Source organism: Rhinoderma darwinii, chromosome 5, assembly GCF_050947455.1.
Source record: "Rhinoderma darwinii isolate aRhiDar2 chromosome 5, aRhiDar2.hap1, whole genome shotgun sequence".
NCBI lineage: Eukaryota > Metazoa > Chordata > Amphibia > Anura > Rhinodermatidae > Rhinoderma > Rhinoderma darwinii.
The window spans coordinates 274,591,595-274,605,148 of record NC_134691.1 but is presented as its reverse complement, the minus strand read 5'-3'; positions in this window follow the sequence as shown (position 1 = coordinate 274,605,148).

Genomic DNA, 13,554 nt, shown 5'->3' with positions numbered 1-13,554 from the left:
TTGAAGACTAGAATTCGGGGAGCCTGGATACGCCACTAGAGGAAGTTTATTACATACATATTTATACAGCTACCATTAAAGCTAAAAAGAGCGAAGTACATACATAAGCAGCTAGCTCCCTCTAGTGGTGGTTTCCAGCTGACTATTGCTTGAGTTTGGTCAAGACATATCCCATGCCTATATCTTAACCATATTCATTACTCTACAATCATATAGGACACTACCACCAGGTAAATTCAAATCATTTTATTAATACTCAATGAAGAAAAAATATATAATTGCATATTAATGCACGTTTTCTAATAAATACACTACCGTTCAAAAGTTTAGGGTCACTTAGAAATTTCCTTATTTTTGCAAGAAAAGCACAGTTTTTTTCAATGAAGATAACATTAAATTAATCAGAAATACACTCTATACATTGTTAATGTGCTAAATGACTATTCTAGCTGCAAACGTCTGGTTTTAAATGCAATATCTACATATGTGTATAGAGGCCCATTTCCAGCAACCATCACTCCAGTGTTCTAATAGTACATTGTGTGTGCTAACTGTGTTAGAAGGCTAATGGATGATTAGAAAACACTTGAAAACCCTTGTGCAATTATGTGAGCACCGCTGTAAACAGTTTTGCTATTTAGAGGAGCTATAAAACTGACCTTCCTTTGAGCTAGTTGAGAATCTGGAGCATTAAATTTGTGGGTTCGATTAAACTCTCAAAATGGCTAGAAAAAGAGAGCTTTCATGTGAAACTCGACAGTCTATTCTTGTTCTTAGAAATGAAGGCTATTCCATGCGAGAAATTGCCAAGAAACTGAAGATTTCCTACAACAGTGTGTACTACTCCCTTCAGAGGACAGCACAAACAGGCTCTAACCAGAATAGAAAGAGAAGTGGGAGGCTCCGCTGCACAACTGAGCAACAAGACAAGTACATTAGACTCTCTAGTTTGAGAAATAGACGCCTCACAGGTCCTCAACTGGCAGCTTAATTAAATAGTACCCGCAAAACGGCAGTGTCAACGTCTACAGTGAAGAGGCGACTCCGGGATGCTGGCCTTCAGGGCAGAGTGGCAAAGAAAAAGCCATATCTGAGACTGGCTACTAAAAGGAAAATATTATTATGGGCAAAAGCACACAGACATTGGACAGAGGAAGATTGGAAAAAAGTGTTATGGACAGACGAATCGAAGTTTGAGGTGTTTGGATCACACAGAAGAACATTTGTGAGACGCAGAACAACTGAAAAGATGCTGGAAGAGTGCCTGACACCATCTGTCAAGCATGGTGGAGGTAATGTGATGGTCTGGGGTTGCTTTGGTGCTGGTAAAGTGGGAGATTTGTACAAGGTAAAAGGGATTTTGAATAAGGAAGGCTATCACTCCATTTTGCAACGCCATGCCATACCCTGTGGACAGCGCTTGATTGGAGCCAATTTCATCCTACAACAGGAGAATGACCCAAAGCACATCTCCAAATTATGCAAGAACTATTTAGGGAAGAAGCAGGCAGCTGGTATTCTATCTGTAATGGAGTGGCCAGCGCAGTCACCAGATCTCAACCCCATAGAGCTGTTGTGGGAGCAGCTTGACCGTATGGTACGCAAGAAGTGCCCATCAAGCCAATCCAACTTGTGGGAGGGGCTTCTGGAAGCATGGGGTGAAATTTCTCCTGATTACCTCAGCAAATTAACAGCTAGAATGCCAAAGGTCTGCAATGCTGTAATTGCTGCAAATGGAGCATTCTTTGACGAAAGCAAAGTTTGAAGGAGAAAATTATTATTTCAAATAAAAATCATTATTTCTAACCTTGTAAATGTCTTGACTATATTTTCTAGTGATTTTGCAACTCATTTGATAAATATAAGTGTGAGTTTTCATGGAAAACACAAAATTGTCTGGGTGACCCCAAACTTTTGAACGGTAGTGTACATATATACCATAAAGAGAGAATAGACAAGAAAACTTGTACTGACAATTAAAAAACAGAAAGGTATTTGCTGTAAGTTATATAGTATAGAATAAAGGCAAATTGTAATATTCACATAATGTGCTTTACCACTTTAACAGTCCGTAATGGGACAGACAAATACAACTTTCTTCTTCCAATTTTTGGTACAATCTGGACCCAAGTAGACGTGCAGCTATACTATTGCTCTTTGTAATCCTGCTGTGACTCTTTGTAATTCCTATAATTATGTGCGCTAAAGCCAAAACTAATCAGAGGAAATCAGGAAATCATTCCCAAAAATAAATATAAGTAGTGCACAAGTCCTTAAAATAGATTAAAGGTGGTAAAAGTGAAGGGCTAAAAATCTCATAGTAACCACTTGAATCCATGAAACAATGAAACCACAGAAATCGAAATAGCTGAGACAAGAAAATGACCTGATGCACATTTCGACTACTTCAGGCTTTGTCCGGAGGCTATACCAACTTTGCTGGAGTTTGGCCTGTCTCCATTATTAGGTAGGAGCTACAAGGAATAAAGGGAATCATTTTGATAACACTGTAATATAGGTGTTGCTTTTTGTGTAATTACTGTTAAAAAAAAGGAGTGTCCTACAATTTCATGTTTATACGAAGTAATAAATAAATAAAGCAAATATACCATAATCATGTCAGTTGTCAGTGACGTGAAATAGAAACACATTTAGGCCCAGTTCACACGTTGCGTAAATACAGAACTTGTTGCGGAAAATCTGAAGCAAATACAGTAGCAGCAAAGTGGATGAGATAAAACAAATCTCATCCACACGCCGCGTAAATAATGAGCAGAAAAAAAACACTCAGATATTGACCTGCGGTGCAAATTTTATTTCGCAGCATGTCCTATTTTGTTCCTTTTTCACGGATCCCTCCATAAACTCAAGTCTATCAGCATCCGTGAAAACGGAACCCGCGCGGGGGCACTTCCGACGTAATAAACATCACTTTTTCACGTCCGAGTTTCCCCACGTTTGTCTGAATAAGCCTTTACTCTGACATTAAATGTAACTGCAAAAATACAGATTTTCTTTATAAACATACAGCTGCATCATTATAAACATTCAATTAAACTGTTTAGTCCACCAGTATTCAGACATTGAAGGGCAAACAGAAAACCCTGAAGCTGAAAAGCTTAGAACAACAGCAAAAAATTTGCAGATTTAACTTGACCAGGAGCAAGAAAAGGTCAGACAACTTGAACGATGTCTCAGTAGGAGTAGGAGCTCATTACTACTAAGATGTCGAAGTGCCATAACTGTGACACAAATAGATGAGTCATATAATCTAGCTGAAGAACCAAAGACTTATTAGGAAAACTACAGGAATTAGTTCAGGGCTTGTTAGAGTGTACAATGGACCGAAAAACCTTAAAATGTAATACTAATATCATTGACATTGCAAAGGTCAGTATAATCTCAAAGTCATCGTTTTCAAAATACTCACTAAATATGATGCTGTAAAAATCTCAGTAACAATGCAACATTCTTAAAGTTAAAGATATACTGTACATTATTTGGCCAAAAGTATGTGGACACGCCTCCTAATTATTGCTTTCAGATCTTACAGCCACACCCATTGCAAACAAGTGCATAAAATCAAGACAAAGCCATGCAATCTACATAAACAAACATTGGTAGTAATGATGAGTGAATTTCCCGAAATTAGTTTTGGTTAGAAATAAATTTGCCACAAGTCGTACCCCGATAGCGCTGTTAGACTCTCTGATGCCTTCTAGGACTGTATCCAAGCTGGATACAGTCCTACGAGATATCTTAGAGTCAAACAAGGAAATTGGGGCACTTGCGAGTCCACAAAAATAAAACAAAACATACTCACCACCTCCCTTGGTGTGATTGGCTGCAGCGGTCACATGGGGCAGCTATGTCATGTCATAGCTTTGTCCCATGTGACTGCTGCAGCCTGTGTTTGGCTGCAGCGATCACATGGGACAGCTACGACATCTCACCTGCCGGCAGGGATGCATTGGGAGACCAGTGGAGGTAGTGTGTTACTTTTTTCTTAATCTCTTCTTCTCCCCCCTTTTTTTATATAATCGGCAAAATGGAGGCCGGTGTAAACCGGCGGCAACCATATTCCCAAATCATGCACTGCAAACCCCACAAGTTTCGTAATTTGGCGAATCCAAAACTTTTTTTTGCGAAATTCGTACTGAATTTGATTTGTGCTGATTCGGTTTGCTCATCTCTAATTGGTAGTGGTATGGGTTGTACTGAAGAGCTCAGTGAGTTTAAACGTGGCACTGTCTTGGGATGCCATCTTTGCCAAAAGTCAGTTATTGAAATTTCTGATCTGCTAGATCTGTCCCAGTCATCCGTAAGTGCTAACATTGTAAAGTGCAAACATATAGGAGTAACAAAAGCTCAGCCACGAAGCGGTAGACCACGCAAATTCACAGAGCTCCATCTGCCTCTGGAAGTAACATTAGCACAAGAACTGTGCATCTGGAGCTTCATGAAATGGATTTCCATGGTCCTGCAGCTGCACATAAGCTTAAGATCACCATGTATATTGCTAAGTGTCGGCTGGAGTGTTGGAAAGCTGGCCGCCACGCAGGGGCGTAACTAAAGGCTCATGGGACCGGGTGCAAGAATTCAGCTTGGGCCCCCATACCCCTCCCCAACACCACCATCACCAGACCCCTGCGTGCGTCTATGCCCAGCCGCCATGCCCAACAGCCCCCATAGTATAATGTCCCCAGACAGTATAATGCTCCCATAGCTGCCCCCACACAGTATAATGCTCCATAACTGCCCCATACAGTATAATGCCTCCCCATAACTGCCCCATTCAGTATAATGCTCCCCATATCAGCCCCCACAGTATAATGCCCCACATAGCTGCATACAGTTTAGTGCCCACATTCAGTATAAGGCCCACCATACCAGCTCCCCATACAGTATAATGCCCCCATATCAGCTCCCCATACAGTATAAATCCCGCCATATGAGCTTCCCGTACGGTATAATTCCCACTATATGAGCTCCCCATACAGTATAATGCCCCCATATGAGCTCCCCATACAGTATAATTTCCCCCATATCAGCTCCCCATACAGTATAATGTCCCCCATATCAGCTCCCCATACAGTATAATTCCCCCATATCAGCCGCCCATGCAGTATGATGCCCCCCATCTTATCAGCCCCCATACCATATCAGTCCCCCATGCAGTATAATGCCCCCTGCCATATCAGCCCCCCCTCACCATATCAGCCCCCTATACTGTATAATGCCCCCATATGTGCATAATAGAAAAATAACATAATTACTTACCTATCCCCGTTCCCACGCCAGGTGGAGGATCCTTCGCCTTCTCCGGTGTATGCTATGAGTGACTCGCGACGCCCCCGGAGGTCTTCATATGACCCCAAAGGTGTACGCGACCCACAGTTTGTAATGTATTGTGTTGTATTGTGCAGTTTGCGGTGGAGAGAGGAGGGGGGCTGTGATTTAATGCCCCCCCCTCTCCACCGCAAACACAGACAACACAATACATTACAAGACAACAAAATACAATACATTACATTACAATACAGACTCTGTAGCTCACCTGGAGTCCTCCGCATCGGCTCTTCCACTGCACTGGCTGGAAGACGTGTCCAGTGACATCACGGTCACATGGTACACTAAGTGTACCATGTGACCGTAACCAGGAAGTGTCGGCTTCACGGCACAGAACATTTATTTAACCAGCATGCTGTATGGCAACGGGTTAGGGACCTGGTCGCAACTGCGACCGCTAAGACCCCTATAGCTACGCCATGGGACCCTGAAGCAGTAAAAATGTGTTTTCTGCAATAATGAATCACATTTCACTATCTGGCAGTCTAATGGACAAATCTGGAGAACGCTTTCTAATGGAATGCATAGTGTCTGTAGTAAAATTTGGTGGAGTAAGGAATGTAGGACGGGCTGTTTTTCAGGGTATGGGCCAGTGACATTGCTAGCACTGCCTCTTTTAATTGTATCTAGTTCCTGAGAATGCAGATACCGTTGTTATGGCGGAGCAGGGAAATTTCATCTCCCTTCTCAGCCAAAAAGTAATGAGGGAGAAATTGTAAAGGGTGATGAGGAGAAAGCAAACTTATTAATCGCTTTTTTCTGCACCATATATACAAAGGAAAATAAAATGTCTGGGGAAATGGAGAGGGATAAAGTACACCCTTTCCTTTATTAAATGTCACCTATCTTACCCAGGAAAAAGTGCAGCGCCGCCTTAAAAAAATAAAAATAGACAAATCTCTGGCTTCAGATGACACACTCTTGTGCTCTAAGGGAATTAAGTACAGTGATAGACAGACCATCATTTCTAATATTTAAGGGTTATATAGTGACAGGTTCTGTTCCACAGAATGGCACATAGCAAATGTTGTGCCAATATTCAGAAAGGAGTCAAAAAGTGAGCTTGGAATCTATAGGCATGTAAGTTTAACCTCTATTATGGGTAAACTGCTTGAAGGTTTCCTAAGAAATGCTATTCTGGAGTACTTCCATAAGAATAAAGGTATAACTCCAAATCAGCATGGTTTTATAAATGATCAGTCCTATCAAACTAATCTGATCAGCTTCTATGAGGAGGCAAGTTCTAGACTGGACCGGGGGCAGTCATTGGATGTCATATATCTTCATTTTTCCAAAACATTTTAAACTATGCCGAATAAAAGGATGGCACATAAAATAAGAATGCTGGGACTGGGGGAAAATGTATGTAAGTGGGTAAGTAACTGGCTCAGTGATAGAAAACAGAGAGTGGTTATTAACGGTACATACTCAGATTGGGTCACCGTTACTAGTGGGAAACCACGGGGGTCAGTATTGGGCCCTATGCTGTTTAATATAATAGATGCCCCAGAGGAAGCCGGAAGGGCGAAACCCAGGGTCGGGTGAAAGTATTTGGCGTGCCGCTTATGAACTCTTATCGTGTTTACCTATTTGATTTTTTTATTCATTGTTATACTTAGATATAAGATCTTGTGCTACCAGGAGTTTTGAACATGGAGAGACTGTACGGAGATCTGTGGAACTGCAGCGATAAGAATAACCATCTACACCCTCACTGGATCGTGGACTGTCTACTGCATTTTACTGGGAGAGAGTGTCCATATCGATTACAAGATGGACTGTTTAACCAGTGCCGTCTGAGCGGTAAAATTCTGCTGTGTTTTATTTTATGTTATTTAGGGTGTTTTGGATCCCACCCAAATTATTTTACCTGCTCCGGCCTGAGTTCATACACGTTGTAGATTTCAGAGATTATATTAATATAATTACTAATGACCAAGTAGAGGGTACTTAGGAAGGCACTATGAGTGGGTGGGAATGTGCTGGAAAGGGAAGATCAAAAAAGATCTGAGCAGCAAACACTGCAGGGAAGAGTCATGATCAGAAGAAGTCATAATTAGAGATGAAGATTTTGCCAAATACTAAACTTTTGGGAAATTCGGACTGAATTAGATTGTATTTGTAGCGTCCATGGCCGCGGGCCGTCGGGTTTACTCACCTCCTGACGGCTGCAGCCATGGATCTGTGAGCGCTGGTCCCCATCACCTTCCCAGGAGACTTCAGTGCTCACTTCGGCTCCGGTCCGCTGTGTCCCGCAGGGTGCGCGCGCACGCTCATGCCCGCTCTTACAGGGCCAGCGCGTGCACATGAAGAAAATCATCATCATCAACACACATGATTTCCTGGACTATATGAAGGCCCCAGCCCTTCTGATCTTTGCCTGAGCATTGTTAGTAATTTCCTATCTGTTCCTGTATCCCATGCTGTGTTCTTGTTCCTGTGCCTACTAGTTAGAGTCGTGTCTACTGCACCTGTGTCATCCACCACGTCCTGTGTTATCTGCCACATCCTGAGGGCTGCGCCACGTCTGGCGCAACCTGTGGCACCTGCTGTCATCCGCCACGTCTGGCGTTACCTGTTGCACCCATCTACATCCGTGCCAGATCTGCGGCCACTGTCTGGACTATCCAGGTACCCTTGTGCGGGAACTTTGTATTGCTGGAGTTCTCTGTTGTTTGGCCAGCTGCCTCCCTGCTACGGCGGTGCAGCCTAGTGGGTCCACACACCCATACACCATGACAGTGCGCTCAGGCCATGGATCCCGCTGGTCAACCTGAGACCTTGATGACACAAGATGTGCTGGCCGAGATGCAAGACCTCCAGTCACGGCAAGACCAACTCCTCCTGTCGGTGAACGCCATTGCCCATCGGCTGGTTGCTCCAACCAAAGTCGTCACCGCACCCATTCCTGACGTTCCTCCTGCTACACTTCCTGTCTGTACTAATGCCGATCCCCTGTGCTTCTTGCCGCTACCTCCACGGTATGATGGAGACCCGAGGACCTTCAGGGGATTTTTGAATCAGTGCCTGATCCACTTCAGACTACATGCCAGGTCCTTCTCTTCGGATGACGCTAGGATCACCTTCAACATCTCTCTCCTTACTGGCAAAGCCCTGGCATGGGCAAATCCCCTGTGGGAACATCAGGGACCAGAGACCCGTGACTTGCAGTGCTTCTTATAGACCTTCTGCTCAATCTTTGAGGAACCTGGGAGAGTTTCTTCGGCTGCTGCATCCTTGCTGACCCTACACCAGGGAGACCTCTCCGTGGGCGAGTATGCCATTCCGTATCCTGGCTGCTGAATTAACTTGAAACAACTAGGCTTTGGTGGCCACATTCTGGCAGGGACTGTCTTCGGGGATTAAGGATGAGCTGGCCGCTCGCGATCTGCCATCTACCCTAGATGATCTTATCCTACTTGCCACCCATGTTGACATGAGGATCCGGGAGCGTTCCCAAGAGGTTCTCCAGGAGAGAGAACTTCCTAGGCTGTATTCCACTTTCCTGCAATCCTTACTATCCTCCTCAGTCGTCCGACCAGAAGATCCTATGCAGATGAACCATGTCAAATAGTCTATCCAGGAGAAACAACACAGACGCACTTCTGGACTTTGTCTGTATTGCAGCCTCGAAGGCCATATTGTGCGTCTGTGTCCCCAGAGGCCAGAGAGACCCCATTGCCTAGGATTGGTTGGAGAGACAACCCTAGGTGGAATGGTACCTAATAAAGTATTCTGTTCCAAGCTGACTCTTCCTGTGACTCTAGTATCTGGCGAGAGGACGCATCAAGTTTCTGCCTATCTTGACTCTGGTTCTGCGACAAACTTCATCCAAAAGGAGCTAGTGGATCATCTTCAGTTGCCCACATTTCCCCTGGAGATACCTTTGGCTGTTGCCACAGTGGATGGACTGCCTCTGCCTGATCCCATCATTTCTAAAACCAGGCCATTGAAGCTCCAGGTTGAAGCTCCTTCATTCTGAACTAATTTCTTTCCTTTTTTTGCCCAAAGCCATCAATCCTGTTCTGCTGAGCCTGCCTTGGCTTCGACTGCATGCCCCAGTCCTAGACTGGAATTCTGGAGAGGTTCTCCAATGGGGCTTCAAGTGCTTTGGTCGTTGTCTGTTGCATATTCTTCCTGTCCAGCCTCCTCTGCCTCAGTCATTGGTGGGACTGCCCCCCCAGTTCGCTCAATTTGCACATGTCTTCAGCAAAAGGGAGGCTGAGTCGTTGCCTCCACATCGGACTTATGACTGCCCCATTGAACTGGTTCCTAATGCCTCTATCCCCCATGGCTGAGTATATCCTTGCCAGAGTCTCTTTCCATGTCGGCCTATATCAAGGAGAATTTAGAGAGGGGTTTCATACGAAAGTCTTCCTCCCCGGCCCGGGGCTGAGTTCTTCTTTGTTAAAAAGAAAGACGGATCCCTTTGACCCTGCATTGACTACCGTGGTTTCAACCAGATCACGGTCAAGAACAAATACCTGTTGCCACTTATATCTGAACTGTTTGACCGTATACGAGGAGTCCGAATTTTTTCTAAACTAGACTTGCGTGGGGCTTATAATTTGATCTGAATCCGTCAAGGTGACGAGTGGAAGACAGCGTTCAACACTCGAGTTGGGCACTATGAATACCTGGTGATGCCATTTGGACTGTGTAATGCTCCTGCGGTCTTCCAGGAATTCGTTAATGATATCTTTCGAGATCTCCACTATATCTGTGTTGTTGTTTATCTCAATGATATTTAGATTTTCTCTCCAGATCCGAGATACGCCAAGCTGGAGAAGTGCGTCTTTGAGAAGAGTTCTCTACCCTTCCTGGGCTACATCATCTCGGATCAAGGTCTCAAGATGGATCCTGAGAAAGGGAGAGCTGTCCTGTAGTAGCCACGTCCTCAAGGCCTGAGGTCCATACAGCCTTTCCTGGGATTCACTAATTTCTACCTGCAGTTTATTCCAAACTTCTCATCACTAACATCTCACGTTTCCACCCTTACCAAGAAGGGTGTGAACGCCAAGGTGTGGACCCCAGAGGCAGAGTCTGCATTTATTAGTCTCAAAAAAGCCTTCACTTCAGCCTCGATCCTCCATCATCCTGACGTATCTCTGCAGTTTTCTTTGGAGGTGGACGCCTCTTCTGTTGGTGCAGGTGCACTTCTGTTCCAGAGGAACTCCAGAGTATCTACTACTCGAGACTTTTTTCTTCTGCAGAGCGCAATTACTCTATTGGGGATCGGGAGCTACTGGCCATCAAAGTGGTTCTGGAGGAGTGGAGACATCTGCTGGAGGGCGCAGCTCACCCCTTCCTGATCTACACCGACCACAAGAACCTCACCTACCTTCAGTCCGCTCAACGACTAAATCCCCGTCAAGCCAGGTGGTCGCTGTTCTTCACCCGTTTCCAATTTGTGCTCCACTACCGTTCCGCTGACAAGAATGTGAGGGCTGATTCCCTGTCCAGGTCATTTGAGACGGATGACACGGTGGAGTCTCTTCAAAGTATCATAGACCCGTCCTGCATTGTCACTGCCAATCCTTTGCAGGTTAGAAACATCCATCCGGGGAGGACTTTTGTTCGGTTGGCAGACAGGAGAATAATTCTCCGATGGGGACACAGTTCTAAACTGGCTGGGCACCCTAGTGTTTGTAAAACCCGAGACCGACCTGATTGCACATCATGTTCTGGTGGCCCACGCTGCCCAAGGATATTGTTGACTTTGTCTCTTCTTGCACGGTGTGTGCTTCTAACAAGGTTACTCACTCCAAGCCTGCTGGCCTGCTTCAACCTCTGCCTGTACCCAGTTCCCCCTGGCAGCACATTGCGATGGACTTTGTCACAGACCTTCCTCCCTCAGCAGGATGCAACACTGTCTGGGTGGTGGTGGACCGGTTCTCGAAGATGGCACATTTTATCCGGCTGACCGGCCTACCTTCTGCTCCCCGACTGACAGGTCTCTTCATTCAGCACATCTTCCGCTTGCATGGCTTGCCCCTTAACATTGTGTCCGATCGGGGTGTTCAGTTTACCTCACAATTCTGGAGGGCTCTCTGTAAACTCCTGGATGTGATATTGAACTTTTCCTCAGCCTATCACCCCCAGTCCAATGGGCAAGTCGAGAGACTCAACCAGATCATGGAGAATTATCTCCGTCACTTCATCTCCTTACAGCATGATAAATGGGTGCAGCTTCTTCCATGGGCCGAGTTCTCGTACAACAACCACAAAAGCGAGTCCACCACTTCCACTCCGTTTTACATTGTATACAGTCAACATCCTAGATTCCCTCTGCCAGTGTCTACTACTTCTTAGGTACACGCTGCTGACTCTGCATTTGGGGACTTTCTGCAAATCTGGCAACAGAGCTGGTCCTCTATTTTGCTGGCTGTCAATCGCATGAAGCGAAAGGCGGATACAAAGAGAAGAGAGCCACCTCAGTATCTTAAATGTACCAAAGTCTGGCTGCCCTCACGGAACATTCATTTGAAGGTGCCTTCATACAAGTTTGCTCCGAGGTTCCTTGGTCCTTTTGAGATTCTGCAACAGATTAACCCTGTCTCCTATAAACTGCGACTGCCTCCTACCCTCAGAATCACCAACTAATTTCATGTGTCTCTCCTGAAACCAGTGGTCCTGAACCGCTACAGCAAGACTTCCAGTTCCACAATTGTTCCCAGCGGTTCTACTGATGTGTTTGAGGTGTGGGAGATCCTGGACTGCAAGAGGGTAGGAGGAAGGACTTTCTATTTGGTGGACTGGAAAGGGTTTGGCCCTGAGGAGAGGTCCTGGGAGCCGGAGGAGAACCTAGATGCCCCTGCTCTCATTAAGATGTTCCTCTCTCGCTCTGGTCCCAAGAAGAGGGAGCGTAGGAGGGGGGATACTGTAGTATCCATGGCCGCGGGCCGTCGGGTCTACTCACCTCCTGATACCCGCAGCCATGAATCTGTGAGCGCTGGTCCCCATCTCCTTCCCAGGAGACACCAGCGCTCTCTTCCGCTCCCTTCCACTATGTCCCGTAGGACACATGATTTCCTGGACTATAAGAAGGCCCCAGGCCTTCTGATCTTTGCCTGAGCGTTGTTAGTAATTCCCAAGTCTGTCCTGCAAATGGTCCCTTAGTGTTTTCCATTCCAGTTGTTACCTGTGCCCTGTTACCTCTTCCTGTATACTGTGCTGTGTTCTTGTTCCTGTGCCTACTAGTTGGAGTCGTGTCTACTGCACCTGCTGTTATCCGGCACGTCTGGCGTTACCTGCTGCACCCATCTCCATCCATGCCAGAGCTTCGGCCACTGTCTGGACTATCCAGGTACCCTTGTGCGGGACTTTTGATTGCTGGGGTTCCCTGTTGTTTGGCCAGCTGCCTCCCTGCTACGGTGGTGCGGCCTAGTGGGTCCACATAACCATACACCGTGACAGTATTGAAGGTATGTAGAGGTAAATTCATATGGTCTACAGCTTTATTATATTTACGGTTTGTGACCACTATATAATCATTGTATGGTGATATTATTAGTAATATTGGATTTTCGTGGTGGCATATATGTGGTCATGATGTGGCGATACTATTTGATCCTTGTATAGTGATGCTATTTTGTTTCTCACTGTATTATTCAGTCATTATGTAGGGATAATATTTGGTCACGATATGGTGGTATTATTATTTAGCAACAGTATGGCGATATTATTTAGCAGAAGTATGGTTGTATTATTCACTAACAGTATGGTGTTATTATTCAAAAAAATTTTGTTTTATGTGGTAATACTTTGTATTGTGGTATTATTTGGTAAGTACATGACCGTATTATTCAGTATACTATTATATACACATTAATCTTTATGACGGGACAAATTACTTGGGGGCAGGACTGATGTACAGGTTCCAGGACCCACAGTGCTGATTTGCATTATAAAGTAATTTCAAGAGACAGCTTACTAATAAGGTGTTATCATGAGTTTTAAAAGCTGTTTTATTGCTACATTGTCTTATGTCTTATATATGTCTACATATATATATAAAAATTTGGGGGGGGGGTGACAAAACATATGCCTTGGGGCTAATGCCTTAAGATTTTTTTTAGACCCTAGCAACACCCCTAGTGTACAAAGTGAGAGGTCCATAAAGACATGGCATGATGCGTTTGGTATGGCGGAACTCGAGTGGCCTGCACAGAGCCCTGAACTTAACCCCATTGAACACTATTGAGA